Below are 19,444 nucleotides of genomic sequence, written 5' to 3'. Positions count from 1 at the left end.
CAACACATAAGGGTTATAAACAACCTGCAACCCTTTTATTGTACTGAAACAACCTTCCTCAATCTACTTCTGGAAAATGGAGTAGAAAATTCCAGCCTGTAACAATACCTTTTTTTTTAGCAAAAAACTGTTCAGGGTAAGCAGACATTTTCACAATTACTACCTCGTTTTACCTGCCTCAATTACTACATCACAGCAACCTTTTAAGATAACAGAGTGGAGGTTATCGTCTGTTGTCTTTATTTTATCAATGAGGAAAGTGGCCATAGAGGGCTTAATGGCATAAGTATGCAGTAGCTAACTTCCAGGTGAATCCACCTGAAATGTAGAAGGGTATGAGACAACACTGTTATTCAATAAGTTCTAAACAGGGTCAGGACTGGCTATAGAATTTGCAGGGTCTAGTGTACAATGAAAATTGGGAGCTCCTTGTTGGAAAGTTATTAAAACAGCTGAAAGTGACAGCAGAACATTAAAGCGAACATGGGGCCCATCTAAGTATAGAGCCCTGAGTGACTGCACAGTTTGAGCTTCCATGACGCCGGGCCTGCCTGGGGCCTCTGGATGGCTAACATTTGAGTGGTTGGGTATCAAAGAGACTGTGAACTCCTGAAATTGTAGGCAGAATTCTGGGTTAATGTGCATATGTTTGTTTCTCGTATTTCATAGCTTTTGTCAGATTCTTAAAGTGGTCTGTTAACACAATAATGTGTGAAGAATGGCTCTTCAAGAGTAATAAGTATTCTCACAGAATCCACAATGTCAGAATAGATTGGGAGGGACCAGCTGTTCATGTCCACTGTGCATGATCCTTCAGGAGACTGTTGTGAATGAATATAAAAACAAAGACTTAAGGCTGCCCAGATGTTGCCAGAAAGAAATACACTCAAGAATACGTCTTGAGAAGACAGGAAAGCAAACACTGAGTTGTTCAGGATGATCACATTCTTTATAAAACCCAAAGTAATACACCAAAATGGTCTACTTTATTTTCACCCACTTAAAGGGAGGTTCTCCCACTTCTGTAATTAGATGTCGCATTCCCTCTTTTGAGTAAAGGAGAAAATGTCTCACTGTAAGATTTACCAACTCATGGTAATTTATATCTATTTTATAGATAATTATAACTCAAGGTTAGAAGTAAGTTAGGAATTTAATAAAGTAGGCACAGAAGATGGCCTCAGAGAAAGGAAAAGAGTACCCCAAAGACCTGCATCTTGAGAAATACTACAGATGAAATGTTGCAACACTTGAGACAGGCTTGTAAAGGCCCCTGGTCACCTAGATGTGTCACACACAAATATCCCTAAATGTGGATTTTGCTGAAAAGCCTGCTCCTGAAGTTTGAAAGGTTGCCTTAAAATTGTATTTAGTCCCCTTTTAGACTAAATATGCTCCTCAGCCAAATCGCCAGCTCACAGAAATGGGGATATAGAGAGAAACCAGAGTAATTCTCAAATTTCCATCTGCACAGTGTCAAACTTCAATTGATGCAGGTTCTCACAAATAGAAAAGCACAATTCATTTTTTTTCGCCATCAAACCGCTGTGCCCCCTCTGTTCTTGCTCATGGCACCTTGGGGCACCATATGATTCAACCTGCTGCCAAAGCTCTTGCAGATCCAGCGAGAACCTTGGTTGCTCACAGCAGGTAACTCATCCACGTTAGAATAAGTGTTCATAATTCTACCCATCGGAAAGGTGAAAGAATAGGAGACTGGCAGTTGGGACTCCTCCCTATGGTTTCTAGGATTCTGTTGGTCATTAATTCTTTTAATGGAATGGAATTGACCTGCAGGGATTCTAACTCGCCTTCCCGCAAGCCGTCTATTCCAATCGGAGTCTTCTGGTACTTGCTCCCCTACTCTCACTATGCCCAGGCCACAGGAAGCGGTAGAAAACTTTCAATGGGAACAGACCCCGCCCTACCGTCCCTGGCTATTAGCCTGGGGCTGGGTACTGGCCAGGTCCCATTGCAAGGGTCCAGACGCGCGCATCCCAGGCTGGGGCTAGCGCCGTACGAGGCCGCGATTCTGGGGTCGGGAAGCGGGAAGCGGGAAGCGGGAAGCGCAGGGAGGGCAACCGAGAAAGGCACCGCGCCACACGTGGCCCCGGAGTTCACGCGCTCTCTCTAGGAATAGCCCCAGGGACAAGGACGCCTGGCCCAGACCTGGGCGGGCGCCTCTCCTCCTGGGTCCCCCACTGCCCTGGCGCTGTCCCCGAGGTTAACCCTTGCGGGCCTGGCCCACACGCAGCCGTTCCCGCCTCTGCGCGCGCCACCTTGGCGGGCTCTGCCGGCGCCCAACGCGCCCAAACCGCCGGCTGACCGCGGGAGGCGGCGGGGCCACCGCCAACCTGCACATCCTCGGAAAACGCTCCTCTGTTCCCGCCCGGCCTCTCGCCCACCCTGCCTCGCGCCCAGCGGGGACCCGCCCTCCCGCCAACCCTGCCAAGCCCTCCCTCCCCGGCCACCCCAGCCCGCACTCTGCCTTCCGAGGCGTGGGCTCTGTGAGCGGCTGGGCGGCGGACCCTGGAATACCTGCTTCTCCGGCTCGGGGTGGGGTTCACCTAGCGCTGCTCTCTATCCCGGTCCTTCCCCGAGGCTACGGGAAGTACTCCAGCCACTAGGAAACTGCTCTCGTCTTTCGGCTCCAGAACGTGCCACTCTATATATCCGGCTCCGAGACTGGGTGTGGGGCGGGAGGAAACCACCCTCCCCCCGACCTTCCCCGCGGCCACCGCGGCCTCGGCGTCGGGCGCGGAGCCGGCGGCAGCCTCCACCCGGGGCGGGAGGACGGCGAGGGGCTGGCGGACATCCTACGAGCCGCGGGGCACCGCGTCTAGGGCAGGACGACCGCGCGCGCAGGCCCAGCCCAAGTCTCCATTCATTCAGCGTCGAGCAGATCCACGCTGTTACTCCTGTTTTATTTTTTTCCCCATTCTTTTAACCGGTGGGTGAGGGGAGAGGGAACTTGAAAGGCGCCCCTCTCTGGTCTGGAAAAGAACTCCCACGCCTGGAAAGAGAAAGAGAGAGGATGGAGGGAGGAAGATAGAGAAAGACGACAGACAGACAGACACACAAAGGGTCAGAGACTCTGGTCGGGACGCTAGGAGGACACATCTTTCCCCAACCATCCTAGCAGAAAAGGCAGCCAACACTCCGAGTGTACTCGGCTTGTTGGTTCTGCACACCCCGTGGGAGGGAGGCTCTTGTATCTGCTCCAAACTCTGCCGAGTTGCCCCGCAATGACCCCCTCCCCCTTCCCCCAGCGCAGTGTCCTTTTAAAAATCCAGGACGGGCTGGAGGCGCGGTTTAATTATATCCAGGTTTGGCGGTCAAAAATCAGGCACCGTCTGCGTAGGGCGCAGGTAGGAGTGGGCAGGTGAATGGGAGATTGGAAAACATCAGATGCGGGCTAGCTTTTTGCTCAGCAGCCCTTCTCCAGATTGTGGGGGAAAAAAGAGACGTTTTTGCGGGGAATTTGGTTTGGTCATTGTTACATTTTAAAAGGAAAAACTGGACCTATCATCAGAGAAGACTTTTAGAGGGATGGACAGTCTCATGAGTGGAGCTACCATAGACCTTAGCAAGGATGTGATGAAAACTGGCCAATGCCCAACCTCATTCCTTGGACACGGTGGAAGGTAAATTCCCAAATAAGTATGCTATGTTAAGAAAATCCAGAAAGAAATATTGCCCTATAAACTGTCTTCATTCCCCTCATTACAACAATCGACATACAGATAAACACATAAAATTAAAGTCATGAAGGTTAGAATTAATGAAATGAGCTATTTCTTGCATTAAAAAAATTTACACCCATTTTAAATTCTCTTCTACTGGACTCTCTTCAATTAAATGTATTAAGGAAAGTGTAGCCTAAAGACACTGTGGCTAATTTCCTTTGGTGACTTCCTGAAATCAACAGCGATTGGAAAAGTTAGGATCAAATAAACATACTCTTTGTTATCCCTCCTCCAACTCAAGAATACACCTGAATGTGTTCTCAAAACATGTATGACAGTACTTGAAAAGATACTGTCAAATGTTAGTGAGAAAGTGTTGAAATCACCCATCACACAGCAGGTAGAAAGAAGGTCAGTTGTTACAAACCTTTGTAAAGCAACTTAGCAACACATTTTAAAGACATAACTATTTAGTCGCTCATTTAAAAAAAAAAAAATCCTGTTCTGAACTTTTTGGTAAAGGATTCCTATTTCTTAGAATGTATCCAAAGGAAATAGCCCACAAAACGAGAAATGCCACGTGGACAAAGTCGCAGGTTTACTACAGTATTATTAATAAAGTAGAAAATAAAACATATACTTTCAGTGGAATGTTAAGAAATAAAATGCAACATTATTATAGATTATAAAATCATATTAGGTTATCACCATTAAAATGATATTTATGTATGGATTATGTATTAGTTTGCCAGGGCTGCCATATCCAAGTACATAGACTGGGTGGCTTAAACAGAAATTTATTTTCTCACAGTTCTGAAGCCTAGAAGTTAGATGGAATTGTCAGCAGGGTTCCTTCCTTTTGAGGGCTGAGAGGGAGAATCTGTTTCATGCCTCCCTTCAGGTGGGTTTGCTGGTAATCTCTGGCTTTTCTTGGTTTGTAGAAGCATAACCCCAATCTTTGCCTGCATCTTCACATGGTGTCCTTGCTTTGTGAGTGTCTGTGTCCAAGTCCAAATTTCCCTTTTTTATAAGGATACCAGTCATATTGGATTAGGGCTGATTCTAATAACGTCATCTGAATTTATTACGTCTGCCACAACTTTATTTCCAAATGAGGTCACATACTGAGATACTTAGTGTTAGGACTTCAACACATGAATTTGGTGGTGGTGGTGGGGGTGGGGGTGGCAGACTTCAACCCCTAACAGATAATAACAACAAAAAGGGCAATGGTTGAACGGTGGTTCCCAAAAATATGTCCTGGTGCAAATCTCTGGAACCTATGAATGTTACCTCATGCAGCTAAAAGGGTCTCTGCAAATGTAATGATATTAAAGATCTTGGGAGGAGATCATTCTGGAATATCCAGGTGGGACCTCAATTCAACGGCAAGTGCCTTTATAAGAGAAAGGCAGAGGTAGATTTGAGGCACATGCATTGGACAAGGTGATGTGAAGACAAGGCAGAGATTGGAGTACGTGGCAAGAAAAAGAAAAAAAGAAAAAAAAAAGGAAAAAGGAAGATAAGGAATGCCTAAGCTGGGGGAGAGAAGGCAGGATCTTCCCCTAGAACCTCCACAGTGAGTATGGCCCTCGTTTTCCTTTCAGACTTCTAGCCTCCAGAACTGTGAGAATTGTTTAAAGCATCCAGCAATTTATTAAAGCAGACCTAGGAAACTAATACAGGCCATTTGTTTGGGGTGGCATTCTATGTATTTACCTTTTAAAGTTTTTCTTGAAAGAGAGCTATATGGTTGAAGATCATTTCAAGTGTGTATTTTAATAGAGTTCGCTCAAAATTCTCATGTGCTTCTGAGAGGGCAGAGAACACGCTAAAAATTTCATCATCTTACAAAGTAAATTCTCCAATAGGGGCAAATGCAGTTAAAACTGCAAAGGGTTCCGATCCTGTGGAACAGGTCCTATTGTTCTGGATCTTTGCACATGGTGTACATATAGCTCCTCTTAATACGAATTCAGTTCTACACAGGTTTGATTAGAGGGCAGTCTCCAGGGCTTTATCTCAAAGTCATCGTTGCTCAAAGTCAATGTTGAGAAATAGATGATTACAATAACTGACCTCTACTTTCAAAGTCTTCCCTCCCTCACTGTTGCTCAATGACTTACCATTTTATTCAATCCCATAAAATAAATGTTTCTTTGGAAATCTGCCTGGAAGTTTTTAATTAATATGCAAAAATACTTACAAAATGTGCCAGACCTAAAATAATATGTCAGATCATTCTAATGACATGCTAAAGTTGGAGATTGTGAATAAACCCAGTGTTCCAAAAGGATGCTATCATTCCCCAATACTATCTGTTAAACAAATACTGTTTCTATTGACCAATAGTATCATGGTAACAGAGGATTGATTTTGATCTATAGTAGAATCATAAAAATATGGTGTTCTAACTAGAAACTAGTCCTTTGAGCCCACTATCTTACTTTACAATGGTGAAGACTGGACTTTGCGTTTTGTCTGAGGTTACTACTGTATTAGTTTTCTGTTGCTGCATAACCAATGACCATAAACTTGGTGTTTTAAACAGTGCCCATATCTTATCTCAAAGTTCTGTAGGATAGTCCTCTGGACATGGCATAACTGGGTTCTTTGCTCACATCTCACATAGCTGAAATAACGTCAGCCCAGGCTCTGATCTCATCAGTGGCTCGGGGCCCACTTCCAAGCTCCTCATTGGTTGTTGGCAGGATTTAGTTCCTTATAGTTACAGGGCTGAAGGCCTCATTTTCTTACTGGCTGTTGGTGAGGGTTTGCTTCCAACTCCTAGAGGCCAATCTTTGGTCTAACCATGTGCTCTCTCACAGCATGGGTGTTTGTTTCTTTAAAGCAAGCAGAAGAAATACCTGTCTCTTCAAATCTCGGACCCCCTTTAAGGGCTGCAACTCAGTTACGTGAGGACCCCCTAGGATACATTCCCTTTTGATTAATTCAAAATCAACTGATTTGGAGCTTTCACTTTCATCACACAACAAGATCACAGTAATGAAACCCATCATAGGCACAGTTTCACTCCTTCAAAGAGAAAGGGTTCTACAGAACGTATACAATAGAGTGCACTGATCTTGGGGGCCATCTTAGAATTGTGCCTAGCTTATCACTTACTTAGATGCTAGATGGTAGCATTGGCAGTAGCAGAGTGTTGGTTCCTACTTTATTGAAGAGTTACTTTTGAATAAGGAAGATGGTTTTCCATTATATGGCCTTTTTATGAAGCAGCTAGTTAGGGACGTTTACAATTGTTTTTCTTGTCTTTTCCTTATGGAGATATGCAGGTCTTTAAAAGTTATATAACTTCTTCATTCACAATTGGGAAAGTGTAAATAAATTAAAGCTAAAATCATATTTCCTGATTCCAAGTGTAGTATTTCCTGAGCTGGTGGTTTCTTAAAACTTGTGTCATCAACATCAAGAGTCTTTTGAGAATACTCTTGAGAATTCTTTTGAGAATCTTGTTAACAAGAATGTAGTAGGGTTACAGCTGAATTAACTAAAGGCATATCCTCTCTATTTACTACTATGTAGGCATTAAAAAGAATAAACTAATACAAATGAAATTATTCTCAATTCTACTGTTCAGTGTTCCTCTAGTTACCAATGTTAGAAAAGAAAAAAAAAAGTTGGTAACACGCTTCACAGTACTACATTGAGATTTACATATATACAGATTGAACAGTGGATTATTTACTAAGGCAAAATGTTCATGAGTTGTGAAAAGCAACTCTTGCAAATACTGCACTAATTTGGAATCAGAAATTGGAACACAAAGAGAAACCAGACATTTGACTTTCAGCACTACTAAGAAAAGACACTATTACACAGTTTATTGCATTCATACATAGTATTTGAGAAGCAGGATTTGATGTCAGTTATTTTGCCTTTGCTGTTAGCTAAGTTCTGCCACTCAAATCCTCCTCACACTCCAAAACAGTATCCTTCTGACACTAGCAAAGGCACAACCCCGAACCTCTGTGGCATTCAGATGTGGTCACATTGTTTTGAGGATGAATGGCAAGAGAGACAGCGCTTTCTGGTAGCTGAATGGTATTAATCATGAGAGTGGTCATTTAGGATTGTGCATCTAATTGTGCCACTAATGAATGCTGGGTTCCCAATGACAAACACTCATGCATTGTGTAAGGTGTGTGTGTGTGTGTGTGTGTGTGTGTGTGTGTGTGTGTGTGTGTGTGATGTGGAACCCTCCAGAAGGCAGATCTTAGAGAGGGGACCCTCTTGCTTGGTTGTAATACCACTCTTAGATTGTATAAGTGAAAGGGCAAAGGGGAGACACTAGACATTAAGATATAACATTTTCAACATTATACTGAAAACTGGGAAGTGGTAGAAGGGACAGAGGGAAAGATTAGGAGGAAGGATGGTTAGCAGGCTTTGAACCTGGCTCAAAGAAGAGGCTTAGTCAAATAGAATATAGATAAAATTTGGGGCCCAGATTATTGCATAATAGCTGATAAAATCAAGAAATTGGGTCTAATATTAATATAACTTTTGATCCTCTTTTTGCTGTGGTTACAGGAAGTATAGTTTTTCTCCATTATCCACGAAGATTTAATGTAGGTTTTGGTGGAAGAAGACCAGTGGGGTCATTCTTGTAGATGTTTGATGGTTTGGGTGACTATGGTCCATTCCACAGCACAAATTCTGCTTTACAAGTGACCCATTAAGCACTCTCCTTCTTTGGGGATGGGAAACAGCTGGGATTCAGGAAGCCTACTCCTAATAACCTCCTATAATCTGTTGGAGTTTTAAAATAGGCATGAAGAGGAAGGGTGAAAGAGGCACGAATACATGCTGTTCAAGGTTGTAACATGTTACAATGATCTGATCTGATCTGATCTGGAGTTGAATTTTCCAGACCTAGAATTAGAATACATAAGTGGATACCAATATAAATTGTCACCCGTTGTTCTCCATAGCTTAGCTTAGGACCAGACTTGCTATAAAATGCCTACTCACACAGTCTTCTATAGTTGTTCCTTCATATCTTTTCTAAGCAGGCAAACTGAAATTATTTTCAGCTGTTTGATTAATAATTGATGTTTCATGCCCTCCTGAATTTCAAGTACTCATAGGCAAGTTCTATTCAGATAATTCCCTTCACGTCCATACTGTTTTCATATTACTAAGGTCATCTAACTGCAGTGTTTGGCACATGTTAAGTCAAAAGAAATCCCATCCGTATCTACATCCCCCTCAAATAGAAATTATCAAAATGTGCTTTTTTGTTGAAAGAAAAAAATGGATATATAAAGCTTTAAAAAGTTAAATGGATTCTGTATATTGAATATGAATCATTTTGGGGTAAAAATTCTACCAATTTTGTTTTCAAAATTTCAATTTATCAGTCAGTTGTCACCATATTCAGGTGCTAGATACTGTGTAAGGTGAGGCTCTGTTTCCCTCTTTGAGAATTGCCCCTGAAACAGAAGGATGATCCCCTATCAACCATCATTCATTCAGTCATTCACTCACAAATATTCATTGACTATTTGCTATGTATCCATCACTGGGCCAGCTTTAAAACTGAGACAAAAAAATCAAAATCTCTGCTCTCTTATAGATTATTGTTAGAGAGCATAGAAGACAGATTAAAGTCCAAAGTAAACATCTGGTTACAAATTATGGTAAGTGCTACAAAGGTATAGAGCAAAACCCTATGAGAGAGATTAACAGGGAAATCCTGGTTTAGATTTGGAGGTTGAAACAACAACCCTGTGAAATGGCACTTTGGTTCATACATAAAAGATGAGAAAGAGTGATGGGGAAAGTTCTAGGCAAGAGAAGAAATACAAATATCTCAAAGGCGAAGTGTATGGAGCACCAAAGTCTGTGGTTTGAGTGAATTTGGAGGATAGGTAGGCACCAGATGATATGAGGCCCTATAGGTCCTGGCAAGATATTGGGGCTTGAGGGGAAGTACCACAGTGCCATGGAAGGGTTTTATGCAGGGTTTTAAGAGCCTGTCCTTGTGATCATAACTGATGCATCCAAGGACAATCACCTGATTCTGGCTGAACCAATCAGGTTTTCCCAGTAGATTGGACTAACGACATTTTGTCACCTTCTCATATAAAGGAACTGTAAGAGTGACATTTTGTACCAAAGCACTTCTGTGGTACTTGATCTCCACCACTAGTATCCACAGCTGCTTTTTGTTTGGGCACCAATTCCTGGTTCCTTTAGTTATGACTAAGGTGGCAGTGTCACGTTATATAAGGCTTTGCAATTTCATAAACAAAAGACTCATCTATGGCAAGCAATTTCTCTCGGAAGGTAGCTGTGGGCATGGAGGATACTCAGAGGTTTACAGCCTCCTGTGGAGTGCAGATTTCTAAAGCTTCTTATTGATCTTATTACCCAGCCTGACTCCTTTAAGACGAAGGTCTAAGTTCGGTGTCTGGCCATATGGTCTATACGTTTCCAATAGATTTTTAGAATCTCTTTCCATGCTTGTAACAGTCCTGATGATACTCCTATTTATACTTTTTGCCTGAACTCCAAATTTCCTGTGTCCACACTAAACTTATCATCATCTTCCCCCAGACCTTTTCTTCCTTCTGTATAACTTATCGTGGTAAATAGTGTCAATTATCCTTCTAGTAGAAAAGGCAGAGAAAATTTTAGATTAATTATTTTCGATATTCATTCAGCTTTCCCCCATCTTGGGAATGTCCATCAATTCATCCCTTCTCTCCATTCCCACTGTCTTCTTAGTTCATGTACCATATTTTCTAGCCTATGACTGCAATAGTCTCTTAAATGCCTCAGTCTTGTCTCTTCCCAGAGTTATTTTTCCTCAAACAAAAATGTCATCCCATTAATCTTCTAATGCAAATTTTTAATTCGTCTCTAGAATTTTAGTTATCTTAGGTTCGAACCTAAAGTTCTCTTACACTCTGGCCCCAAGCTGCTTCTCTGATTCTCTCGTTATTATTCTCTGCACTCTGTGACAGCCCCATGGAGTATGTATTTTCACATTTACTGTGAAAACACCCCTGACTGATGTTATTCCCTGGGCCTTTAAAAAGACTTTTTTTTCTTTCTGGACTGTCTGCCCTAAGTACTGGGTCAACTTGGCCTTGTGACCAAGGGTGAATTCTCACTGCCTGTCAGGTAAGATTCTTGCCCTCATTCTGTAATTTCAGAAATGGAAACACACAGTGATGAACTAATATGCAGCCAATAATTGATGGAGCCAACTACCAAGCAGCCGTGTTTCTGCCTCCAGCTCTCACTTATTTCTCACTAAACAATTTTGCTTAGTGTACCTATTCAGAGGGGCAACAGAGCAGCAGCCAACTCAAAGATTTTACCAGTGATGAGGGTGTGAAGGTACATCTTAAGGTTTGCATACTTAAATTTTTACCCCAGAAAATGTTTGTGCTGTCATAGAGCTGACGGTCTAAGAGGAAGATGGTGTTGCTGTCAGGTGGGGGCAGTACTTCTTTAAGGGCTGGCAAGCCCTTAAAGAAGGTTGTCAGGTACTGACGGGACTTTGAAGGTGCCCGGGGGCAGGATCTTCAGTGTGTGAGTGGGTAATACAGGTTTATCCAGGGAGTAGAATTCTCAGCAGCTTACACTTTGGTTATTTTTTCATTGCTTTAGGAAAACTTTTTAAATTTTTTTTTTTTAATTATAGAAGTCAAACATGCTCACTTGAAAATTTTAGAAAATGCAATACACTTTAACAAAGTAAAAATAAGATTGACTCCCACTGCTCTGAGATAAATGCTCATTGTGAATGTTTGCTATGTGTCCATCTCAATATCTCTTGTTGCTTCGTTTAGTGTTGTTGCCAGGATCCTGGCTCTGCCCTCACCCCATCACCAGGACGGTTTGCTTTTGATTCTTAACTGTGCTGTTCCTGCCTGATATGTCTGCTGGTACTGTATTGCCTGTCTGTCCTGGGCACACTGCTAGGCTGTGTGTCTACCAGCTTCCATTAAATAAGATGCACTGATGATTTTGATGCACAATTGCATTTTCCTCTTAAGTGTGGGTATTGTGGGTACCCTTAAGAGAATCTAACATGTTAAAGTGTCATATAGTTCAAGCAATTTCACGTTTTTCACAAAAGCACTTTTCATGTTGAAAAGTACTCAGTGACCCCCCCTACACGGGGGGGGGGCTAGGAATGCTCAGATATTATGATTTGAACAATCTCTCCTGCTCTCAATTCTCTTTTGTTTCTAAGGTAGGACCTGCTCTCAGCCTGTGTGAGTTCAGAGCCCCACCTTGCACTCTTTATGTCTTCATTCTACCTGCTGTCCACAGGTTCTGCCCTTTCTCCACCCCGCAGTCTTCTGTCTCCTATCTCTTTTTTCTCCTTTTTGGTAAGTCTTCCCAGCTAATTATTTCCAGTTCCTCTCCCTTTCCCTTGTTCTGTACCTAATGAGCTCTTTGTCTATTCTCCATCCTCCAACTCCTCTGAAGGTCTCTAGTTGGCTGAATTGAGTCTAGGTCACTCATGGCTTTAAAATACCATCCTCACAGCATACATCTTTATTTTCTTCAAAGCAACATAAATAGGTTTTTGCCACTTCCAAAAATAATTAAGAGTGCCCCTCACACACCTTCAAAATTTCTATCACCCTTAAAACACCACATCGCTGTAAGTGCTTTTCATGTATTTGTGCATTCAATTCTCACAAGAACTGTAGCTATAGGCACTATTACTATCCCCACTTTACAGCTGAAACAACTGAAAAAAATAAGTCGGAGTAAATCACATTTAGGAAAAAGATTCAAAATTGATGGCAGTGGAGAGTGGTAGTAGTATCTTCTTAACCTGAAATGGTGTGTGTGTGTGTGTGTGTGTGTGTGTGTGAGTTTGTGTGAATGTGAGCAAAACTCCATTTATGAATCCATAGTTTTGACATACTTGCTCTCTTGGAGAATGACAGAACAACTTTTCTTATTCTGCCAATAGGAGATGAGAGTGTTGGGGAATCTAACAGTGATTAATATAAAAATCAGTCTCTTAAAAACCAGGCTCTTAAATACCTCCTTCCACTGATTTTTGAATGATTGCATTTCACATTTGGGATTTTACTGTAAAAAAAAAAATAGTGAAAATGCTTAATAAACAGGCTGGCCCTCTATTGCTAGATCTCTGCCAAGTGATTAAGCCATACGCGGGTTCCAGACTTGATACCCTGAGGCCAGCTGAGTTAGCATGGTCTTTATTTCCCTTCCTAGTTCTATTTATTTTATGTTCTGTGATTTTTCTTTCCCTCTCTAGAGGCTTGATATTTCCCCCCCTGACTGATAAAAAGGAAGATTAAACACTTTAGTTATAAGAATTCTCTTTATTCAACATAAATCAGGAGTTATTCATGTCAACAAGCTCAGGAAATCATTTAACAAGTTCCTTGATAACAAGCCTTTCAATCCATTTTAAAGTAATATTATAATGTAGAGACTCAGTACTTGCTTGTTGAACGAATGAATTGAAATTAAAATCAGTGGCGTTATGTCCATTGCATGGTTTCACATCAACATCTATGAAGAACTTAAAATAGCAGGGGTTTACCTTTAAAAATTGCTTTCTTAGCCTTTATTTTAAGTTATCCAGACAGTTCTATTCTGGATATCTTCTCTTTGGGAAAAGTAACCTGCTAAGAATAAGAAACAAATGAGCAGTGTTAGGTTTGCAAAAAAGGAGCATTAGATCACACTTCATTCTACAAAGAATTGGAAGGTGAAGAATTACAGACTTCCTGTTTCAATTGAAAATGTTGCTGTGTTGTTCTCCACCAGACTGCTTTGAATGGAAACAGGAAGTCTGTGGTATTAAGATTTATGGCTTGCCCGTTATGCACAAGGCCACGATGTGAAATAAAACATGAGTATTTTCAATTAAAATTTTTCGAAAGAAGCCGTGATGCAATTGAGGACGTTTCAGGAATGCTGACTCCGTGCCTGGGTCCATGCGTTTCCTAGCCCTTGGTCCCATTTTGAAACCAGAACACTCAACTTTAATACGTTTCATGCCACTCTTTTTAGGATCTTTCCCACCTACAGCAAACAGCTCAGGAGCTGAAAACACAAAGGAGGCTCGGTGAGCCCCCACAAGTTGTAGGCCTCAGACTAGGCTCAGGTGAGATGTGGAGTTACAGGGCTTCCCTCTTTCCACTCCTGAGTTTTTAAATTTGGAATGACCTAAATCAAAAGCACCCGAACTGGCAAATGCTAATGGAGAACTATTCCAGGGCCAGGCTAATCACTGGATTGCGCGTCCACCTCCCAGCTTTAGTCTCGTTCCTCTATTGTCCAATGTTTATATAATATTAAATTTGAATGAAGCCTATCCTGCCTTCAAAGAACCTGTGGTCTAGTGAGAGAAGCTGATCCTGGGGTTATGACTATAATACAGTGTCATAAAATAAAATTCTAGGGAACAGCCTGCTAGTGCAGAGAAGGGCAAACCACCTAGTGAAGAATGTGGGGTTCAGAAGAGAGTTTGGTATAGGAAGGAATGTCGGTGATAAGTAGGAGGTATTTCCTTGATGGAATGAGGCTTTGGGGTAGCATGGGGGAAGAACTGCCCATGCAGCAAAGAAATAGCTTGTGCGTTTCAGAAAGTAAATAAGAAACCATGGAGTGTTTTGAGGAACCACCACCCATTTCCTGTTACTACAATGTAAATGTAGGAAGGTGGCACTGAGGGGTCTGCTGCAGAGACCTGCCCACACAGAGTCTCTTGGCTGCTGGGCTAAGGCATTTAGATCGCATTCTACAGGGAATGCAGAAGTTCTGAAGAGTTTGAGGCAGGAAATAACACCAATAGGTTTCCTTTTCAGTAAACCACATAGTAGCTGTGTAGGAGATAAATTTGAGAGGAGCAAGTCTGAAAGCAAAACAATAGTCTGTGATCTAGAGTAACCTGGAGATATTGGAAATGATCACTGATTTCAGTTTCATGGCACTTGTAAGAAAACATTGCAATTTGGCACTTGGAGAGCACAGACTCTGGAGCCAGATGGCCAGGGTTTGAATTTTGGCCTACCACTATGTGACCTCGGGCAAATTAGTAATCTCCAAGTTTCATTTTCTTCCTGTGTAAAATTGGGATGAAAATACAGATATCTTATCAGTTACCATGAAAAATAAACAAGATAATGCGTATTGCATAGCACAGTGCCTGGTATCATGTAATACTCAATAAATGTTTGCTATTCTCTCATCACCTAATTAGGAGAAAAATGAAAAATAGAATATAGTGAGGAACAGCAATGGCAGTTCCAGACAACCTAAATACTTCTCCCAACCTAAAACCATAAAAAATTATTTTTATTCCAGAAAGGATACAGGAGACAACTCAATAAGAATGAAAACATCAAGGGACTATATTTGTTTTCTGCAAAAGACAAAAATCCTAGACATATTGACATGCATCCTAGTTTTTAAGATGCAAAGCTGTATACATGTAGTTAGTATAGCCTTGTGCTAACGTAGATATAGAAAAAAAATTCTAAGAATGATGGCATCAATATTTCTGCAGTGTTCACTGATGATGAGAAGCATTTGATATCAGTAACTAAAGATTCTATCAATATTTGAAAAGCTTCACTGCCCAGAGACATCTAATGAAATCTCAGTTCTTTCTGGCTGGTTTCATCAGATTTCACAGTATATTTTCTTGTCTGTCTGACGACAGTGGAGAGAAATACAGATGTGAGGTTGTTTATTTTACTCAATCTATTTGCTATGTATTTAGTGTTTTTATTTTTCAATTTTTGATGTATTTAAATATTGTGATTTTATTTATTTTCTGTATTTAAAATTGAATTATTTGCAAATATTTCAATATGTAAAACGTAGTATTGAGAGTTTAAAATAACATCAGGAGGAAGTAATGAGCCATATTTTCACAAAGCCTTAACTTAATATTCTTTTATGACTGCCTCAGGTACCAGCCTGTCAATCTCCTGTACGTGGAAGCCTTCTCTTGGTGTTCTTCTCCACCTCTACTCTTATGTCCTCTTGCTCTAATCTGGTCTGTCATAGCTTTTTGGACAATTATTGACTCTCCTTGGTAGAGTCAATCTTTTAGTTGTGCTAAAAATGACCAGAAAGCTCTTCATTATATTATGAAGAAAATAGTTCTCTCTCATTCTGCAGTTCCTCCACAATCTATTTATAACACATGCATTTAACAGAAAGGAAATTGAATTGTTGCAAGGAAAAATATTCAATTTTTTTCCCCAATTTTTACAGACTTCTAGACTGAGACAGTCTAAATCCGTAGAATACCCTACTAATCCATTAGCCAGAAAAGCCAGAGCAGAACAAATTTTTGCTTGGAATTTTCAGATGTTAGAACAGACATAGTAGGAAATAGTAATGTAAAAAGTGAAGTGTTAAACACAAAACATCAAATTTCAAATATAACAAAAAAAAAAAAGTCTAGGTGACTTTTGGTTTGGGCATCACTTTTTTAGATACAACACTGAAAGCACAATCTATAAAATAAAATAATAAAAAAGGATAACTTGAACTTTTTAAAGTGAAAAACTGCTCTGCAAAATGCACTGTTAAGAGAATGACAAGACAGGACACAGATTGGGAAAACACTTTTGGAAAAGACATTGATAATGGACTGTTATGCAAAATATACAAGAGACTCTTAAAACCCAACAATAAGAAAATAAACAACTCAATTTAAAGATGCGCCAAAGACTGGAATCTCACCAAAGAAGAAATACAGGTGGCAAATAGCATATGAAAAGATGAACATCATATGTCATTAAGAAATTACAAAGTAAAACAACGAGATACCACTACACACTTATCAGAATGGCTGAAATCCAAAACACTGACAACACTAAATGCTGGTGAGACTTTGGAGCAACGGGAACTCTCATTCGTTGCTGGTGGGAATGCAAAATGGTACAGCCACTTTGGAAAACATTTTGGCAGTTTCTTACAAAACTAAAGTTACCCTTACTATACAATCCAGCAATTGTACTCCTTGGTATTTACCCAAATGAGTTAAATACCTACATCCAAACAAAAAGCTGCACATAAATTTTATCATAGCTTTATTCAGAATTGACAAAGCGTGGAAGCAATCAAGATGCTTTTCAGGAGGTGAGTGGGTAAACAAGCCCTGGCATATACAATGGAATATTATTCAGCATTAAAAAGAAATGAGCTATCAAGCCACAAAGTGATATGGAAGAAATTGAATTGTATATTACTAAGTGAAAGAAGCCAATCCGAAAATGCTACATACTGTGTTATTCCAACTATATGACATTATGGAAAGGGCAAACTATGGAGACAGTAAAAAGTTCAGTCTTTTTTATGTCAATGTAACACCACACACACACACACACACACACACACACAATTTCTTTATACAATCAAAATGCCCTTCAATAGGTGAATTCAACATAAGAAACTTATGGCAATTTACAATCTTAGCACATGAAAAGAGAAAATTCTTTTAGATAACTAGCCTTTAACCAAGGCAGCCTGTCACCCGGTAGGCATAGAGATTGGGTTAAGTGTGTTTATGATCTGAATCTGAAGCATGTGTTTTGTATCTAGGATCTAAGAAAGAAGTATGACATTTTTACTTAATATATATCTGTTCTATATTATAGATAAAGATGAAAATATGAACCAATTTAACTGAGTAGAAATCTGGTACCAAACACTAACAGAGGTGACCTGTAATAGAATATCCTACCTATGAGCTTAGAGTAGAAAGTCTAGAGTTAAACACTCAACAAATGAAATAAAGTGAAATAATAGTCCACCACGATCAAATGTACTTTATACCAGGAATGGTTTAATGTGAGAAAAACTGTTACTGTGGTAGGTCATGTTAGTAGGTCAACTCACAAAAATAAATAATCCTTTCATCAGAAGCTGAAAAAGGGCATATGATAAAATTCAGTGTCCATTTCTTGTTTAAAAACTTTTTTTCCCCACAAATCAGATTTTGAAGTTAATTTCCTTAATCTAAAACGAATATTTGCTACAGACTAATGGCCAAAATAATGTTTAAGAGTGAAATACTAGAAACAGTCTTACTAACCAAGGAAAAATTAAGTATGGAAACTTGCGTTAAGTTAGAACTCCATTTAATTGAAGCAAAACGGGAATTTGTTGGCAAGTTCTCAAGGTCTCACAATTTGTTGATAGGCTGGAAGACCAGGCTTGGAAACATCAGGATTCAAGGAACTCATAATGGTGAGGAAGCAGGATACATGGTAGGGACTCTGTCTGGTCAGAAACAGTCCTCATGCAGCCCATCCACCAGAGGTGCCTTAGCTGCAATGAGTATTACCTCTAACAGTATAACAGCCAGTCGGGTCACTGGCTCAAGATGCAAAGCCCCAGGAGAGGGTCACTTGGCTAATTCAAAGTCAAGGGATTCTCCCAGCCACACTGCAATACTATGTATAATGGGGAGTGTCCCCCAAATAGAGGAGGGGAACTAATAGGAAGAGGGGAAAGGAATGTTGGACCTCCTTAAATGACATTACTACCATTGCTAGTATTTATCATCTTTCTTTGCAGATTAAAATATTTTAGGGAATCAACTGAATCCCATAGCAAAAGATAAGAACTTTGTGAGGAATTTGGATTAAAAAAAATACACAGAAAAACTACAATTTTCCTTAAAATGTCAATAACCAGATAGAGAATACAATGAAAGGAAATACTTCTTTCACAGCAGCAAAAGTAGGAAAGTTTTAGACATTATTGTAGAATCATGATTATTGCAAAATGTTGCATTCCATTGCATTCCAGAGGATGTATGGATGCTTGGAAGCTTCCCAATGGATAGTCTAGGCCATTTTAATCTTTTACCCTTGAGGAATCTTTGCAATAACGTCCAGGTCTCAGGAACTCTTGCATAAAAATTATATTGACAGTTCATGGTACATTAATGGGATTGATAAATTGTAGATATAATGAGCCATTGTCATTGTTGGTGATCATTGAATAAAGAACAATATTTTTCTCATGATCTGTTTCTTTTGCGTAACTTATTAGCTTACTTTTTTTGTGTGACTTCCTCTTCCCCACAAAAGACGTTCACTTTAATGCAGGTCAGTAGTGCTGATAATGAATGAACACTTCAATTTCTTTTCCTTACTTGATTTTGTTTTTAACCTATCCAGGTAGGTCTAAAAGTCTTACAACGAATTTTTACTCTGCAAGATGCTAATTTGGAAAAAAGTGGTATATGTAGTAGACAGTGTATATACAAGTATTTTTTTTTTGTATTTAAAACTAAAAATGACATTTTCAGCCAAACATTCTTGGAAAAGAACTAGATAACTAAGCTTTGCTTACTTTTTTCACAATTAATCTTTGATTTTTATAAATTTTAAAAATCCATAAGGCAAACATAATAAATTTCTGGTAAATTACTACCTTACACCAAATAGAATTTCTATTTTCTAAAGGTGGTTTTGGTAGATTTAATACAAATAATCATTATTAATTGATTTTAACTCATGGTATTTACAACATAAAATTTATTGACAATATTGAACAGTAAAGCTACTAAAGTCATAAGCTGAAGCTATATGAATGAAAATATGACCCAAGATACAATTTTACAGATACTTTGAAAAAGTTTCTTACAAAGTAACATGGTCAGAATGACAGGCCTAGCTGTTTCAAAATGACTATACAAGCATTCTTCATCTTTTTCATAGAAATATTTATGCATAAATGTGCTATTTTGACATTAA

The 19,444-nt window shown here is 39.9% G+C and overlaps 1 protein-coding gene across 1 annotated transcript in view; it reads right to left on the bottom strand.

Annotated features, from left to right (window-relative positions):
• Positions 1 to 2,919, bottom strand: part of FAR2 (fatty acyl-CoA reductase 2) — a 124,340-nt gene extending 121,421 nt beyond the window's left edge. Inside the window, exon 1 of the mRNA XM_081058786.1 lies at positions 2,539 to 2,919. The gene's annotated coding sequence lies outside the window, so the exon portion shown is untranslated. The remainder of the gene's footprint in view (positions 1 to 2,538) is intronic.
• Between the last annotated feature and the right edge of the window lie 16,525 nt (positions 2,920 to 19,444).

This window comes from Rhinolophus hipposideros, assembly GCF_964194185.1.
Source record: "Rhinolophus hipposideros genome assembly, chromosome: 9".
NCBI classification, from domain to species: Eukaryota; Metazoa; Chordata; class Mammalia; order Chiroptera; family Rhinolophidae; genus Rhinolophus; species Rhinolophus hipposideros.
Note: the sequence above shows the minus strand (reverse complement) of the source record. Positions and strands in the feature narration are given on the sequence as shown.